The sequence below is a fragment of the Agelaius phoeniceus genome, chromosome Z (genome assembly GCF_051311805.1).
Source record: "Agelaius phoeniceus isolate bAgePho1 chromosome Z, bAgePho1.hap1, whole genome shotgun sequence".
Classification (NCBI taxonomy): domain Eukaryota; kingdom Metazoa; phylum Chordata; class Aves; order Passeriformes; family Icteridae; genus Agelaius; species Agelaius phoeniceus.
Genome location: NC_135303.1, coordinates 49,115,246 through 49,132,835, shown reverse-complemented (window position 1 = coordinate 49,132,835; position 17,590 = coordinate 49,115,246). Strand labels below are relative to the sequence as shown.

At 40.5% G+C, this 17,590-nt stretch overlaps 1 long non-coding RNA gene across 1 annotated transcript in view; it reads left to right on the top strand.

The window, feature by feature from the left end:
* Positions 1-13,027, top strand: part of LOC143692186 (uncharacterized) — a 44,030-nt gene extending 31,003 nt beyond the window's left edge. The window contains exon 6 of the long non-coding RNA XR_013180042.1: positions 7,665-13,027. This is a non-coding gene — a long non-coding RNA (uncharacterized LOC143692186). The remainder of the gene's footprint in view (positions 1-7,664) is intronic.
* Positions 13,028-17,590: the final 4,563 nt, after the last annotated feature.

The window sequence follows — 17,590 nt, the reverse complement described above, 5'->3', positions numbered from 1 at the left end:
TCTGAAACAGCAATATTCCACACCTCATTTTTAAACTTTGGGAAAACATGGAAAGCTCCTAAAATAATTTTCATTCATTTCTCAGAGCAATAGCATCAATGCCAGTAAAATGAAATTGAGCCATACTGAAACTGAGCCTCCTCAAAGGCAATTTTGGAATAGCTTTTTCACATCAGCTGTGAAGCACTTGCAAGGACTGTAGGTTCCCAGCCTTATTGTTTGCTGTGAGAAGAGAAGGGCAGCACACCACGCTTGGGATCTGTGCATGTAGAAATAATGTTTCCCTGCACCACAGCATCTCTGTGGGGCGGCAGAGAGTGTGAATGAAGCAACAGAGTGTGAGCAAGAGACTGGAATTGTATAGGGCTGACACAGGGTCTGGAAATGGAGACACAGCAGGGCACTGTCAAAAGCAGAGGGTGCCGCAGCTGTGCATGTGTCAGGGGAGAGTGCAGATTTTTGTGGAGTGAGGGGAGAAAAACAGAGAAAAGCACATGCTATCATTCTGCATAGAAGGTATAGTCCTGCTAATGAATAAGACAGGAAAGAGCAAAGCAAACTTAAGAAACATCCAGAACAGGAGTTCACACAAGACTGGGGACAAGGCTCTCAATCAGTGTGTTGTGATCTCAGAAGAAGGTATTTGCTGGCCCCCAAAGCTGTGAATCCAGAATGCATTGTGTAAGTGTCTTTCCTAATGGCAGTGAGTGGGGCTGTAGATAAAGACAAAGTAGAAAATACAAAATGGATGGGAGAGGGAGGAAGATGTGCAAAACTGTGTTATGGCTTGTTTTAAGTGAGGAAAGAGTTTTTAAGGAAGGGCAGGGTCAACAGAAGAAATTTCATGCTCAGGTGGACCAAGACAGTTTGGGGCATATAAGGCAATCAAGATCTGACATAAGGGCAGTGAAGATGTTAATGAGCAGGAGTAGTAAAAGTATTCCAGTTTTTCCTGTCTTCTGCGCTTGGAAGAAGAAACATGGAATGCTGCCTAACTGATAAAAACTGAAGGTAAATCACCAGAAACTTTCAATCAGTAGTCTAAGTAATTTGCTTTCATGATCTCAAAAGAAAAAGAAAGATACAACTTACCCTCTGCCACCGAAAAAGCAAATATTTTATTGGTAATTTATAAAAATTTATTAAAATAATAGGAAAATGGATTAAATAGTAATTTATAAAAAATATTAAAATAATTGGAAAACTTCAGATTAAATATCTGAAGACTAGAACTTGACTATTAGGAGGTGAACAAGATGACACAGGAGGGTGTAGATCAGTTGAGCTAACATGACTCCTGATGAAAATAATGGAAAAATTGGTATAGGACACAATTTGCAGAGAAATAAAGCGTAGGAATAGAATTAATGCCAGTCAACATATATTTATACCAAATATACCTTGTCAAATAGAATTTATTTTATTCCTTCAGATAATAAATCTTATTGATGAAGGCAGCTGTGGAGGTATATGGTTCGCTGTAATGATATTAATCTTATAGCACTGCCTTTTTGATATAGAAACACATGCTATTTGACACTGAAATGTGCAGGCACTAAGAATTGGCTAGCTGACATAAGTAGTTTTAAGGGAAGTCATGATAAATATGTGTTCTTACAGCATGTCCTAAAAAATTGTCTATTGAGCCTATTTGATATCTTTCCTAATACCTGAAGGAGAATACAAACTCCCTGGAAAGTACAGCTGACACTACATCAGACGAAATGTCTGCAAAACCATGTGCAAAAAACTACTGTACTCCAAAAAAGGAGCAATGAGGACTATTCAGCAGGCCACTTGATGAAAAATGTTACTGTTCGGGGTAAGGCTGTGCAAGTTTGGATGGGGAATGGTGGCCTTACCTGCCGGGGGTGGGATTACAACCTGGAAAATAGCTTGGGGATCAAAATGGATAAAACTACTGAAATATTTAAACACAGTTGTTGCCACAGCAAGTGGATGTAATGTTGCCTTTGGAGATATATGCAATTGAGAAATGAAGTCTAGAAAAGCTATGCTGAAAATTCAATATAGGAATACAGTGTTTGTCCATGACCACAGAAAATACTTCAGAAAAGAGAAAATGGTGTGGGAACTGGGAGCTGTGGAGAGAGAGGCAAAAACTATCTTGAAATGTGGAAATTGGACCTTTACTTTGTGGTGATATGGAAATGTTTTTGGATTAGCTGCAAATACAAATTTTTGAAAGACTAAACTCAGGTGTCTTGATTTTTACCTGTCCTCATTCAGAAAATATGACTGTACTTCATTAGAAAATAGTTTATTCCCCTAGAAAAGGAAGCAAAACTTAACTGAAATGTCTTTCTCTCTGTCTGCTTATTTATAGAAGGAACATAGATTTAAGAATTAATTCAGATAATCTTGCCCAATATCCCCTGTAGAGATAAACTTGGAAAGCATTCAAGAGATTTCATTTTTCCCCATCTCCACGTGGTCCCTTCCTCTAATGTCTAAAGTGCCATTAGAGCACAAGTACCAGAGGGGAGCTCTAAATGTAGAAAATAAAGGTAACAGGGAACTAATAGTTAAATGTCAGATCAGAATTTCAGGCTAAAGGAGAGGAATGTGTATTTTTAACCATGTTAGAATAAAGCCATTTAAGAATTGGTGTCTCTCTTGAGCTGTCTCTGAGCAAAGGTGGGAGACCTTTCTGGAAAAATGCTATGAGTCAAAGAGTTTGGGGACTCAGCATGAAGTTAACATGAAATAATAAACAACTTGAGTTCCACAGGAGATCTTGACACATCATCTGACCATGTTTAATCTTAAGTGTGGTAACTAAGGAGAGGCTCATTGTCCAGTGAAGCATGTAGGAAATGGTATCATTAAGAAGTCCCAGTCAGAAGTAGATCTTAAAGAGACGCCATATGAGGTGAAACCACAGTCTGCATATATCAGGGAGACTGGAGTTGAGCAGGGATATTTGGCTGTGCTACCTCTGCTCAGTCACAGGTTTGGCATGTGACATTCACCAAGGCTCAAAAATGCACCTTGAGGTTTGGGTATATCAGCCTCCTGGGAGGGCTTCACTTCCACCTGGTGCGCAAAGAAAGATTTTTACCTACTTGCCCATGCCTGAACGTTATGAGAAGCAGGACTGTGGGAAGCCTTATCTGAAATACCACAGAAACTGTTCAGTCCTTGTCCTCACATTACACCTGTCATGCTGCACAAGTCTTTATAGCTGATAGTTTATAGCATAGTATCGTTAAGTGGGCATAAATATTTTCAAGACTTCACAAGGCTTCTCCAACACCTGCTCTGTTGTTTCTATTCAGCATTGAACCACACCCTGTTACAGAAGGGAATTTAGTTGTACATTTGAAAATCTTTTCTGTTTTTCTCAACAGCCCTGAAGAAAAGCTTTTACTGGGTTCACAAAATAAAGAATGTAGCTTTAAATTTCCAAGAATAATTCCTTTTGCTAAGTAAATGTAATGTCAAGCAACTGCCTTTATTTTTCCTTATGTTATTCCTTTTGCCTTTGTCCCTTAGGTGCTAGTGACTCAGAGTGGCTTATAAAATATGAAGAACAACATTCAAAGTCTCTCAGAGAATAAACAGTATTATTTCCTGACAAAACTGCACACTGACAATTATTGAGCAACAGCATGACATGCACAAGATATAGAAACCCTAAAAATGGAGCTGACGTGATTGTAAGACTCCCACACAAACCAAGGGTATAAGAAATTCACAGGTAGGACTCAGTTAAACTCTCCTCAACCTTGCTACTCACAGATTACATCCCTAAGGAAAAGAAATGTTTTGGGTTTTTTTGACATAGGCTAATGACATGAGCAACAGCTTCTCCTTGCTAGCAGTCCTTTGCTTTTGGGAGTGAAGAATTTAGAATTTGACATTTAAATGTTCGGAGAATCAGAGAAATTAATCTTCCAAGCAGATACACAGCAGAATTGCCCTAGTACCCACATGTGCTCAGTGCCTGTAACTTCCCATCTTTGCTAAGATTTCTGTTGTCAGGTAGTGCTTGGGACTCTTTTCTCTCATGAATACCTGTGTCTCAAATTGATTCTTTCTTTGTCTTCTTGGACTCTTCCTTTCTTTTTCTGAATGTTCATGGGACTTTCACCCCTCTCTCCATCCTCTTTTGGCATAGATTTAACTTTAAACAATCTTTAACACAGATTTAACTTTTTTTTTGCAGATAACTCTGTCTCCTGCCTATCTAATTTGAATCAGCTGCTTTATATTCTGTTTCTCTGCAAGTAGCACTTCATTCAGGAGGGTATCTTGGTTTTGCTTTATGATATGTTCTTGTATTGTCAAATGGAACATGAACAAAACGGAATTCCAAATATCTCCAACTGGAATTCATCCTATTCTAAATGGATATTATGGGTAGCAGCAGTATGATGCCCAAGTAAGTGGTAAGAAGAATGTTAAACAAAAGCTCCCAAACTTCCAGCCACAAGCACCAAAATAGGCAGGTGTGACATCCTGATAAATGGAGAACTACTTAACATAGGGGAGTGCAGTTTTATCTGTCTTTTCCTTTCTGCCACTCTGGTACACTAAGCATGACAGCTTCCCACTGCCCTCTATTCTGGCAGGAACATCTTTTCAGGAGCTGGACTTGTCTGTCTCCCATTTTTACACTGTCAGTCCCTTTTAAACACCTCCCAGTGCTCTTCACCCATTCTCTATAGCTACCCTTTTTATTGTCTGTCATATTTCTCCTCTGACTCCATCTCTGTGGGCTCACAATTGATGAGAATAAAGCTGGTGGCAAAGCACAGCATTCCTCCTCCTAGTATGCCAGCAGTACTTAGAGCAGTTAACAGCAGATCAGTTCTCTGCAGCAGAGAAGGCAATTATTGTCCTGTACTCAGCACTGATGAGGTCTTCTTTAGGAAATTAGAAACAAACTGAAGAGTCCACAGGAGGAAGAAAGAGCAATTAAAGGTGAGAAAGTCTGTAATCAGAAAATCTTGAAAGAACACACTTTTCTGAGAGAGAGAAAAGGAAAGAAATAAGATATCCTTCCACTGCACATTTTTTAAGAGATCAGTGAATAATTGTTAGCAGTGTCCCTGGGAGGGTGAGGCAGGTAACCTGCAGTGAAGGAGAGCTGCCCTCACTTTCCTCTAACCAATGTGCAGAGGTGCAGGGGTGCAGAACAGGTCAGGTTTTTGTCCTGACAAAAATGGGTAACCACCAAAATAATAGGTGCAGCCCAGTAATATCCATCATTGGCCAGCTGTAACCAAGCCTGACAGAGGAGCAACATTTTTCTGTTGTAGTGTGGGAGTTTGTCACCGTGACAGTTCCACAGAGTCTGCTTGTGGGCTTGAGTATCCAAGAAGGCAGGGGCAAGGTAGGGTAGTTTTCTGGGTCTTGTGGGCTGGATCCCATCATGCAAAGTGTCAGAACAGCTGAATTTTCACCTGCATGCAAATTTAGTGGGTTCACTTTACTCTTCAGTTTAATTGGACAAAAAATCCAATTTGGAAGAGTGCCCGTATTGCAATTAAGGCATAGCTCCAGTGTTTTGTGTCCCAAAAGCATAAGCAGTACTTTGATAGGGGTGACAGCAATCTGGTCTAAAAAAGGTGCCCTGACCGAACAGTTACTTTCTGCTGTTAGCCTGCTCCTCCACCACCTCCCCAAGCAAACTTTTGTGATTTGTCTGTGTGACTCCTTTTGAAGACTCAGCACAGATCGCCCTTCTGCGACTCCAATGCGAATGGTGAAATCTGCTTTCCGGAACTGCAGAAATAATCCTCCTATGCTTGTTAGAAGGTCCCTGAAATAAACGGCCAGGGTAGGAGGCTAGAAATCAACTTCACTGGGGAGGCCTGCCTTTGGAAACTTTCTGCAAAAGTGCTGGTTTTAATTGGATGGGGTTATGAACTTGCAGACATCACATGCTGCCCACAGCTGGTTAATCTGTCATACTTTTTCTGGTGAGATTGTTAAGAATCATTTGAGCAGGAGTATGCACAGCTCTTGACAATGCTCTGGGATGTAGTTTGCTTCATCATCAATTCCTCCACAGCTGTAGAGAATGCTGGGACTGCTTCCAGCCTCCTGTACCGTTAGTAAGAAAGAATCCTGCTCAGCTCTGTTGCCTATTTCTGCAGCTCCAGAGCCCTGAGCACTTTCTGCCCCTTGCAGACCAAATGTTGCTGTCACATGTGACACTTTACACTATATACTGATCCAAAGCCCTGGTGATTAACTCCTTGCTAACGGAAGGAGCAGTAAAACCTGACACAGAAGGAGAAGGAGAGATCACACTGACCTTCTGCCATGTTCATTACCAGCAAGGTTGACAGAGGTGTTGATGATCACGGTGCAGCAGCCGGAGAGTCCCACACTAGCCATATAGGTTGTTTAATTGCACCCTGACAAATTCAGATCACTCAGTTAATTAAAAGTAACTGAGAAAGCACAATGGCTTTTCTAGGCCGGTAGCATTTCTGGCAAATTTTAGATTTCAGCAGGAGGGATGCTGAAACATAAAATGGGGATTTGCTGCACCCAGGGTCAAGTTGTCCAGTTTTTCTCTACCAAAAGATCTAGTGTTTTATGCTCTATCTTCTCCCAGATAGTATGGATATACTATGGAGGGACTTGTGAACTCTTACATTTTTCTCTCCTTGTTGATCCAGCTGCATCTTTTGTGGGGAGCAGGGTTGGCAGGTGGAGGATGCAGGGTTTGTTTGATAAAATCCTCCTTTGCTGATGGCAAACAGCGTTGCTGCTAGAATCTGAGCAACTTCTGCGGATACAGGCTGGTAAATGTTTCCATGTGATTTCATATGTTCTCTTCACACATAATTAAAGGCAAGTACAGGAAAACAATAGGCATTTGCTTTTGTTCAGAAGAGATATATGTTAAAGGATTAGCTTTCAAAAATGCTTCTGAGAAGTAATGACTGTATGAATGTGGTAAACTACAACTAAAATATTTGGGGATTTGAAATGGATTTGAAATAGATTTTGAGAACAATGGCTTGTACTTTTACATTGAGTAAGAATATAGGTTCAGTATAAGTAAGGTAATTCTAAGTAATGCTATTCTCTTCCTGTCTACAAAAGCTATTTATTTAGAAGTGAAGAAAATAAGGAGTGGCTGGAGATGTGTGCAATATTGCAAAACAAAAAGACAGTTGGAGAGAATATGTTTGCTAATGAGTAAGATGTTGAGTGATTCACAACAGTAAACAGTCTCAGCTCTCCTTTCATGTGAAGAAGCAGTGGTAATATGATGTCTTTGTGTGTGTGTTGCTGAGAGTGGGGGAAGGGACCACATGCCTTTGCCCCAGAGAAGTTTTTGGGCTCTCAGCTGCCCTCTGAGTTTCTTGCAGGAACACCTGGCAAAAAATTACTCAGAAACCACCATGTTTGCATACGTGTTCCTGCAGTTCAGAAGACATTTCTCACCATCAACAACCATCTTATATATGCTTCAGCAATGCACAGTAAAATTTGGTCAGAGTGTGTTGCACAGGTCAACCACACCCCAATAGCAAAGATTTCTGGCAAGGAAAATCACTGCATTTAGAGACATAAAAGTGATACTTCCCTCCTCCCACTTTCCCAGCCTGTGCTGCAGGAACTGTTGTTATTCTGAACAGGTATTATTCTGCTGAAACATGTCCTTTACTGTCTTCCAGGTGCTGGGACCATCAGGTACCTTAGGAGAATATTCTTGTGTTTTCTCCTCCTCTCTATTTTTGACTGCTAAGGAAACAAGAAAGGAAAGAAATACCACCAACTACATGCACAGGACATATACAGTCACCATATTTAATGTATAATTAACGTTTGAGGGGCGAAAGTGGGCTTTGAGAGCAAAGGTTTTTAAGGAGGCTGTCATCATTCAAACGGAATAGTTACAGTCTCTCCTCTTGCTGAACAACTGCATAACAACATTTAGCAAGTCCTGAAAGGCATGAAAAGCAGCTGGCCCTCTCTGGAATACTTCTCTCAATGAGATGTCTGCCAATCACTCTGAAGAGCCCAGGGTGGCAACTGACATGCCTGACACTGCTCATCCCAATATTGAATGCTACACAGGCCATGAACAACCAACAGGAAGTTCAGTGAGCCCTGGAGACTGAAGGGAGGTCTGGCAGAATGCCAGGAGAACGTGTGCCGTTGCCTGCTGAAAGGATCTGGCATGGTTATACAGATTTCTGAAGGACAAAGCCAAGTCTGCTGACCTGGCAATATGATCATATTTTGATGTGCCGATGCAACGCTCTGTCTCCTGAAAACTAATTGCCAGATGCAAGGCACAGAGGAGGGGGGATTTCAGGCACTTCAGGATAGGATCTAACACAACTTACCTTATTTCAGTGTACAATTTCAGCAGCAGGATTGGGATTGTTCATTGTTGGTACTAATCTCAAGTTTAGAAACATTTTTCCTTTATCTGAGTGCTGTTAGTGAATTGTTGCACCAGAGGGACAAATTATGTAGTAGATGCTCAGATATGATGCTTTCTAATGAATGATACTTTAAATCATACTTCTGGAAGAACACCACATAGCTTTTATGTTCTGAATAAACTCTCCCACTAGAATCCTCCCCTCCCCTTCTTTTCCTGTCCCCAGCCCCATCTTCCTCACCAGTACCCTTCCTCTCTTTGCCTTCCCTTCGCTTTGGTGGAAGGAAGCATAACTCTTACACACTTGGGTGGTAAAAGCAGCCATTGCCATTGTGTTCACCACCACCTTTCACAGGTCAAGGACAGTTGTGTGAGGTTAAATTAAGAAAATGGGGAAAGAAGTAGCTGTGAACAAGCAATCTTGTTCTGATGAACAATGCGCACAGGAGTTCCTGGTGGAGCCAGCTAGCTTGTCTGTATTTGGTGGTTGTCTTTTCTGGAAGCCTAGCTTGCATGTTGCAGTAAGAGCAGTGACTCTGTTTGGCTATGGCAGTGGCGTGGCCATGGCACAGGCTGCCAATCCCAGCAGATGATCTAAACATGAGACCAGCTCTTTGTCACACAGCTGTCTGCACTACTCAAATGCTATGAGGACTGAGGTGCAAACATTTTATCTGTCTCTGTGTGTCAAGATAAAATTTATGTTTCCTGCTGTGGCACTGTGCTGATCTCTTAGGCTGCCTACAAAGGTATGTAAGACAGTGCAGTGGGACAGAAGGGATCCCTGCCACCTGAGGAAAGAGTGTGCTTCCTGGGCAGCAGTAACATCTGGAGGTTGATTCCATAGGTGGAAATCAAGGATGAAAATTTCATCCATTTGGTAGATTACAGAATAGCTGTATGATATGGAGAGCATCAAGTTTTGTTGTGAAAGATGAAAAGGAAAGTTTCTTCCCATCTTGTCTGTTCTTATCCTACTGCCAGGTATTGTTGCAGACTGACAGGAAAAACAATAGTCGTATGAGCATTAATGATGCAGCAACAGATGCAAAAGCTCAGGACAATGCTAGAAGAATCTGAGACATACTTTCCTGGATGCTGATCATGATGCTTGGTATATCCAACACACTGTGTTACAAAAATCTTTAGTTTCCAAAAAGGTTGGACTATTAATGCCAGGTCCCCATGTATATGTCTTCTGCCAACCTTGCTGTCTTAGCTGTTTTACCAGTGCCTGGTCTACAGTTCTTGGTCATAAAAGGGTGGCATAAATCCAGCTGTTTTCTGAAAAAAAACCCAAACCAACTATGGTCAAATTATGACTTGCTTTTGACCAAATATCCCTACCATAGCTGTCCCATAATTCTGTTGTCTGGCTTTAAAGCTGGTGCACATCTTAGGCTGGAGATTTCCTCTGGGGCTATGAGAAATTGTAGTGGGTGCCTATCCTATCCTAGCAAATAATGACCTCTCTGTGCCTTGATTCTTCTTATGCTTTCCAGCTTATTCTTATGCTTTCCACAGTGGAATGACTGTACCACTTCCCTGCTGAAGCAAATACTTGTACAATCCCTAAATACATGTATTTATGACCAGAGGTGCTCAGACAGCAGACTCCCAGCCTTCTCTAAGGCTCTTTCACTGTTTTCTGCTCCCTTCTTTCTCATTTCTCCTGAGCTCTTCTAAAAGTCTTCAGTTTAGGACAAAATTAGTTTTAAGAGAAAATTAGCCATTGAATGCTTCTCACCTTCATCCTAAGTGGGAAACTTGAGCTGTTGCAGTGCTGAGGATAATTTCTCTGTGGATTCTGTTGCCTGAAATTGCTCATGGGTAAAAAAACAGCATTCCTTTTAAACCATTTTCACATCACAGTCATCACACCTCTCCAAAGCACTGCAAAGCTTCACAGAGTTCCATGTTTAGCAGTAGACAGTACAAGCCTGTTGATGTTAGCTGCCACAGTGCAGAGATAATTTGAGAAAAGCATCATCATTCTTTCTCTGTGAGGTCTTTAGTCAACACTTTTGTACTTTGTTTCCTCTTCTATGAACAGGACAAATGTGGATGTGCCTTGCAGGAGGAATCTGTGAGGGTTAAGTGGCTTCTGTCTGCATCGTGCTTCATAAGACTCAGTAGCATTCCAGCTTATTCTGACAAGATAAATATAGAGTTGCATTTGTGATGGGAGTTTAAATCTCTGCTGTGAGATTTTTCAAGGAGATTTGTCTTTAGATGGTCTTACAGATGTTTTGTGCTTCCAGCTTTATTGTGAAGTGTCTGCACTTTTACTCTAGGATAAAAGTCATGTCATAACTAACCAGCAAAACTGCTTCAATACCTCCTTTGAGCAGTTTGTGTTTCCTTTGAAAAAATTCTATCTTGTCCATCTTGATGTGATGGTGTATTATCATGCTACTTTTTCAGAATGGCTAAAATGCTGTTAGAGGTGAAAGAAATGTCTGCCCTTTTAATTCTTTTTGTGAGAAAAACATTGATACCTTTCCTCTATCTTAAGGCAGATGTAGTCAATAGCTCTGAAGAGGACTGAAGAAATAATGCAGACATTAATTAAGTTCAGTGTTTGAGCTGTGTTTCTTTTGGAAGGATGCTGGAGTTTGTCAGCAGACTATCTTGGAATAGCCGTTGCCAGGAAGAATATTCAATGATGCTTCCATGAAAGTTATACTTTGAAACAAATGTCTATAGTGTAAAAGGAATCTGTGAAAGTTCTCTCATGTTTCTTTACTCTTTTTTTTTCCAATTTGGTCTGCATTAAATTGGTGTCAACAACTTTTCACTGTGTCATAATCTTCATTCTGATAAATAGGGTACTTTGGGTAAAAAGTTGTTTGAAAAAAAAATTGTTTCACAAAGCAGGAAGACCTGTTTCTAGCTCTTCATTTTCTTTTCCTGCACCAAGAGTTTCCTCAACTTTCCCTTTAACAAGTCAGTCTCCTTTTGCCAGTCTCCTTTTGTCAGTCTCTCTTCAAAGCAGTGGGGTTTCTGGTAAACATGTGCCTCAAATATATATTTTCTGAAATATACTTGGGCTATCTGGGTCCCTGCTCTTCTCTGACTCCAGCAGCACATTTGTGCAGTGTGAAAGGGCATGAAAGCATGAACACCAAGTACCTGCTCCATCATAGCACATCACAGCACTCACCCTAAGGATTGTGTAAGAAATGAGAAGACTATCTGCTTTAGGCCTGATGGACATGCTTGCTGAGACAGGGACATGCTGTTCCTGCATCCAGACATGTCCCCATCCCTCTCTTTGCATGACCCTGAACCTTGCTCAACACTGAGTCCTCCTTCCCATGACCATCCAAGCTGGAGATTTAACAAAAGGGCTGACTCAGTAGGATGCCTCTGAAACTGTTGATGGTTTTAGGTTACAGCTCTGTGATATCTTGGGTTAGAGAAAGGGTGTGTAAAACTCTGGTAAGACCCTGTTGTAAATGCTTGAAAACATTTTCTGTATTGCTTTCCTTAAATGTTGCCTGCATGCTCCAAAGAAATTTTGCAGCCTTGGAAAGACGTGTATGGATGTGCAAGATATTGTACATTGCTGTGTGTAGACATCTGACATCTGTGAACTGTTTCCTCCCTGTTTTCCTCATTTTCCTCTTCCTTTATGTAACCTGACCTAATGTAGTGTCATTCAAAAAATGCCTGTGGAAGGATATGTGGAAGGCTATATATACGTATCCTGTTAGCTGGTATTCAGCATAAAATCAAGGGCAAGTGATGGGAAATCTGATCACCCACACTTAGATACACAAATCTTAACAAGCAGGAGGTAACAGACAGTACCAAAGTTCAAATATCACTAGTTGCTGGGTAGGAGTCACTCCTTGGAGAAAGTCAGACAGGAGAGACAGGAAGGGAAAAAATAAGGTTACCATGTGTCTTAAGGGAGAGAGAAACCTTTGAGTCTTGTAGGATTGTGTAAGAGATTTTTTCAAGATGACAGTGGGGATGTGTGTTACTTACAAGATGTTCAAGAGAAGGGCCAAAGCAGGAAGTGTGGATCCATTATGGTGGATCCTGAAGCAACAGGTCTGGTGAATGGATGGTGTGGGAAGAGTATCACAGAGGGCAAAACAGGTTGCTGACCACAGACATGGTGTGGCTGAATCCTGCACCTGGACCGCAGGTGCACCTGCTGTGGTACATAACAGCCTCTTCCTATTTGTTTTTACCACCTCACTCTCCTTTCAAGGTGCATTTGTTTGAGTCTGAGTGCCAGAACACAGACTGAAGGTTTCTCCTGGGTTACAATGTGGGATGTAACCAAGCTATGCATTCTTCTCCCACCTACATTTTTCTGGTGAACTGTGAATGGTAGGTCTCTTGCAACAGTTGCCCAGCGCACTGAACCTTCCTGCCTAAATCTGACCATACAAACTGGGCACTCTGGGGACTTGGGACACCACCACCACTGGACAGATGCAGAGGAGGACCCGGACTTCTATAGGAGGACCAGACTTTCCACAGGACCACCACTTTTGACAAGTCTGCAACCATCACTTCAACAGTGCAGCGACCACCCTGTCCAACAGGGTGACAGGTTTTACTTTGACTTTGTGGGTCTAAGCTACTTTTCCTGTATTGTTGCATTTTTTGTAATCTTTCTATTAAACCATAACTCCAACCTGAAATATCTCTCAAGATATTTGTGTGGGGTTCATTTCTCCCACTGGTTTACTTTCAAACCAGCAATAGGGGCCCAATATTTGAAGCGTCATTAGCTGGGAAAGAATGAAAGGTGTTCAATTTTTCCCAGAGGATTTCAGGTGTCTGTGTGTGTTTGTGTGCAGCATGCTGTGAGCACAAGCAATCTGCTAGTGAGCTCAGGCTGGATTTGCTCATGAGGAGGACACCTGCACCAGGAGAGACTCACATTAAAGATGATGACTGGGTAAATACACAAGGTTCATGTGAGACCACAATCTGTTCTTAAACAGTCATGTAGAACAGTGTGAATCAGCATAGGATAAATGTGTCATTTGAGGCAAACCCTATGAAAAAATACAATGCCAAAGCCAGATCCTGCCACTAAAAGCTTTTGTTTTCACACAAACAGCCTCTGTGATATCCCATATAACTGAAATATTCAGATTGCCTTCACTGACCTGAAAAGAGCTGACAATATCTTCAGGGTCTTTATGTCTTTCTGCCTGTCCTGTTGGACATGAAAGGAAATGATTCTGTGGGTGCATTTGCAGATGCACTCTATGAGAGCTCAAAGTTTAAGGCTTTGAGAGAGTGATGTTCCTTTGGAGTCAATGTCAGAGCCAATACTTTCATTGATAATATAGATGATGGACAAAATGCATTTTATGTCTTTTTTGGGTGACAAATCTAGGATCAAAGCACATTGTTGATACACTGGATGTACCAGTTCCCATTACAAGAATGTAATAATCTGGAGAAATTAACGGATAGGTCCTCAAGAATTTCAGCAAAGGGGAGTGTGAATTCCTGTCTGTGACAAGATAACCACAAGCAACAACTTTGGCTGGGTTCTAACGGAATAGGGAGGACCTTTGCTAAAAAGGAACCTGATGATGGACAGCAAGATGAACAAGAACCAGAAATGATCCCTTGAAGCATTTACGAATAACCATGTATTTTGTTACATTATGAAAATTGTAGTCAGCATATAGAGGAAAGTATTATTTCCTCTGTTCAGCAGATTTGAGGCCTCATCTAGAATATTATGTAAAATTTTGGGCTCTTCAGTGCCCAAAATACTGAGAAACTGGAGTGACTCCAACACAAGATAGGGATTAGGTTGAAGAGTTTGGCAATAATCCAAGGTGTCTATTGGTAGGAGATGGATTTGTTTAGCCCAGAAGTGAAATACTAAGAGGGATTCTAATTTTGGGGGTTTTGTTTGACAGCCATCTGAACACGACCCAACAGTCCAGCAACAGTGTGGCCAGCAAGACCAGGGCACAGTACTCAGGTCTGGTGAGGTCACACCTTGAGTCCAGTTTAGGGCCTGTCATTACAAGAAGGACATTGCAAGAGCTGGAGCATGTCCAGAGAAGGGCAATGGAACTGATGAAAGATCTTGAAAGATCTGGATTCGAGATCACAATCCGAGGAGTGGCCGAGAGAACTTGGGGTGTTTAGTCTGGAGAAAAGGAGGCTCAGATGTGATCTAATTGTCCTCTACAACCACTGGAAAAGAGACTTTAGAGAGGTGGGGGTTGATCTCTTTTCCCAGGCAACAAATGACAGTATGAGAGGAAACAACCTCCAGTTGTATCAGGGGAGGTTTAGGTTTGCATATTAGGAAAAATATATTTTCACAGAAGGGTTGCCAATCACTGGAACAGGCTGGCTAGGAAGCTGTTGAGCCACTGTCCCTGGGAGTCTTTAAAAGAGGTTAAGATGTAGCACTGAGGGACATGGTTTAATGGTGGTCTTGGCAGTATTTGGTGAACAGCTAGACTTGATGATTTTAAAAATATTTTTCAACCTAAATAATCCTATGATTCTGTGATTTTTTATTCCCATCTTAAATTGCCCATTGGAAGGTTACAGAGAAGAAGGAGATAGATAGACTCTGCTCAAATGTGCAGAGTGAAGGGATGAGGAACAATGGAAACAAGTTGCAGCAAGGGAAGTTTTGACTGAACAGTAAAAAAAAAAAAAAAGAAAAATCACCTGAAATCAGGATTTCCCTTAAACAGAGACCAGACTGATAAGTTCTTAGAGCATGGAGATTTTCAAAATCAGGATGTTGCCCTGAAGACCCCCAGAGGCCGCATTCAACATAAATTGTTCCATGATTCTCTAAGGATTCAACAAGTGGAATTTCTTAATTTCTGGCATGCTTGTAGCATCATTGCAGATTGGGAGTGTATGGCTTCCCTGAGTGCTCAGAGGTACAGTTAGGGGTTATCCTCACAGCCCATGTGCCCTCTGATGACACTCCTCCTATGTACATTAGAAAGAGCTGGAGAAGGCTTGCAGAGTGACAATAATTGACTACAGATAGGAAAATGCTATCTGTAGGTCATCCTTTGAAAATGAAGGAAAACAAATCCTAAGAGGTTATTTAACTCTTGAGACAGTCTCCAGACAGATGTTGGCTTGATGATTTTTTACTGGGGATCCAATTGCACCTGAAACATAATTGTTGTAAAATACGGTGCATATAAAATAAGATGTAAAAACATTGTCAGTGATTTATTTCTGCAGGTAAGTCTATATGGTATTGTGGAAGCAGATAAGGGGTCAATCATTCCATGCCCTGAGCCAAAATCAGTGTAGAAGCTGTATCATTGTGATATTACTTAGGGAAGAGTCACCTCATAGGCACAGGACATTAACTTAGCCCCAGCAGTTTCAAGCTTCCAGTCAGCACAAAAGCTGCAAATCGAGCTCTTTCTGCAAAACTTGATGAAGATATAACTCATCTCTTATTCCCCAAGCAGGCACTACAATAATTTGCTGTGAGTTTCTGCATGTACTTTTATTCCCTCTATGCAGAAATTTAGTCTCTAAAGTCAAGGGATGTGAACCAGTTTATAAACCAAAATTTTTTTGAGATTTTTGTCATCTTCACTATTTTGAGATATTTACTGAAAGGAACATATTGCTAAGGAAAATGAGTCAGGCCTTCTCAGAGAGGAAAGGGTGATGAAAGAAGACTAGGCAAGCAGTTTTTAGGAACTTCTTTTTTTATTTGATTTTTTATAAAGGATGCCATTCTTTTATTTAGGTTTCATTGTTTGCGGTTACTTACCACTCTTCTGCTTTTCAAGTTATAAATTGCTCATTGCAAGTTCTTGATATAAAAGATAAGATTTGATGTATGCTGGTTAATTTGGAGTGGTCACATGTGGGACACCACATGTCCCTCTTCCTTTTTATTCTCTAGATTAGAAATGTAGAACAAACACTTGCCATTCACACTGAAGGCTCAGTGTATGTTCTTCAATTTTCACGTATATCTGCCTGACTCTTTTTATGTTGCTGCCAATTTTTTTTTTTGTTTAGAATATGCAGGGGAAGGAAGTATGCAAATTAATATGCACTGTAGTTATTTATTTGCTATGGATTGGTAATACTGGTGTCCTGGTAAATGGAGATGGAGTTTTGATATTAAACACTCTATGCTGTGTGAGTTTTGGCTGATTCAGTAAAAGTTCCTTCAGGCTGCTGCAAATGATTAAAAAAACAAGTATGAAAGAGAATGGACTTCATGCTGGAATAGTTAAGAAATGCCATTTCTGAACTTCAGAGATTTTGGAATAAGCTTGCAGGAAATTTTCCCCACACTATTTTATAACCTCACTGTACTTTGATTTGATAAGACTTAGGGTCAAAAGATGACTTTACTATTAAGGAATGGGAGCTTGAGTTAAGAGAGATTTCAGTTGCTAAGGCAACCACCTCACAACAGTGCAGTACTGCAGAAAATAATAACCATTGTTAAATGATGTAATGAAATTAATGATCTTTTGGAAACATGTTTTGTTTTGATGTTTTAAGCTGCTATGAGAGTAGACTATTACATAATAGTAAGGTTGGGCAACATATTCTTCTATGAGTACCTGTTTTAATTTGTTTGCAACTTATTTTTTCTGCTTGAAGAACAGTGAGGACCTATCTTTTTTTACTTCCTCAGACTGTCTGTTTTGAAATGTTTAGTTTTAGAACAAACATCTAAACTTTCTCTGAAATAAGATGTGGTAGCTATGGAAGATGAAAACATGTTTACCTTGAAAATAAATTCTTCAATTATCTCATTGTTTCTCCTACTTGCTTCTCTAACTTAGGTAAGGAATTTGTCATTCAAGAACAGATTCGTATTTTGTTAAAAAAAATAAACCAAACCAAACCAAATCATGGTTACATTAATGTTTTTGTTTCTTTCTGATGTGCATCAAGTTGTTCTTAATGAACTGGAAAAGTGGGCTGAATCAGAAAGCTGAAATTCAGTAATGAAAAAGAAATAAAATGCTCAACTACAACAAGAGAATAAGAAAAGGATGAGATGTCAGGGCCTTTGATTAGGTTCTTCAGAATATATTGTTGTGAAAAAGCCAGATTTTGTCCTTGAATTTATTAATAGCATAGTTTGTGAGACAGAAAAGATGATTATCCTGAGGTTGGTAATGCACATGTATGCAATCTACTGCATTACAGTAACTCTTGAAGTTGTATGCCAGCTCTAAGAAGATACAGACA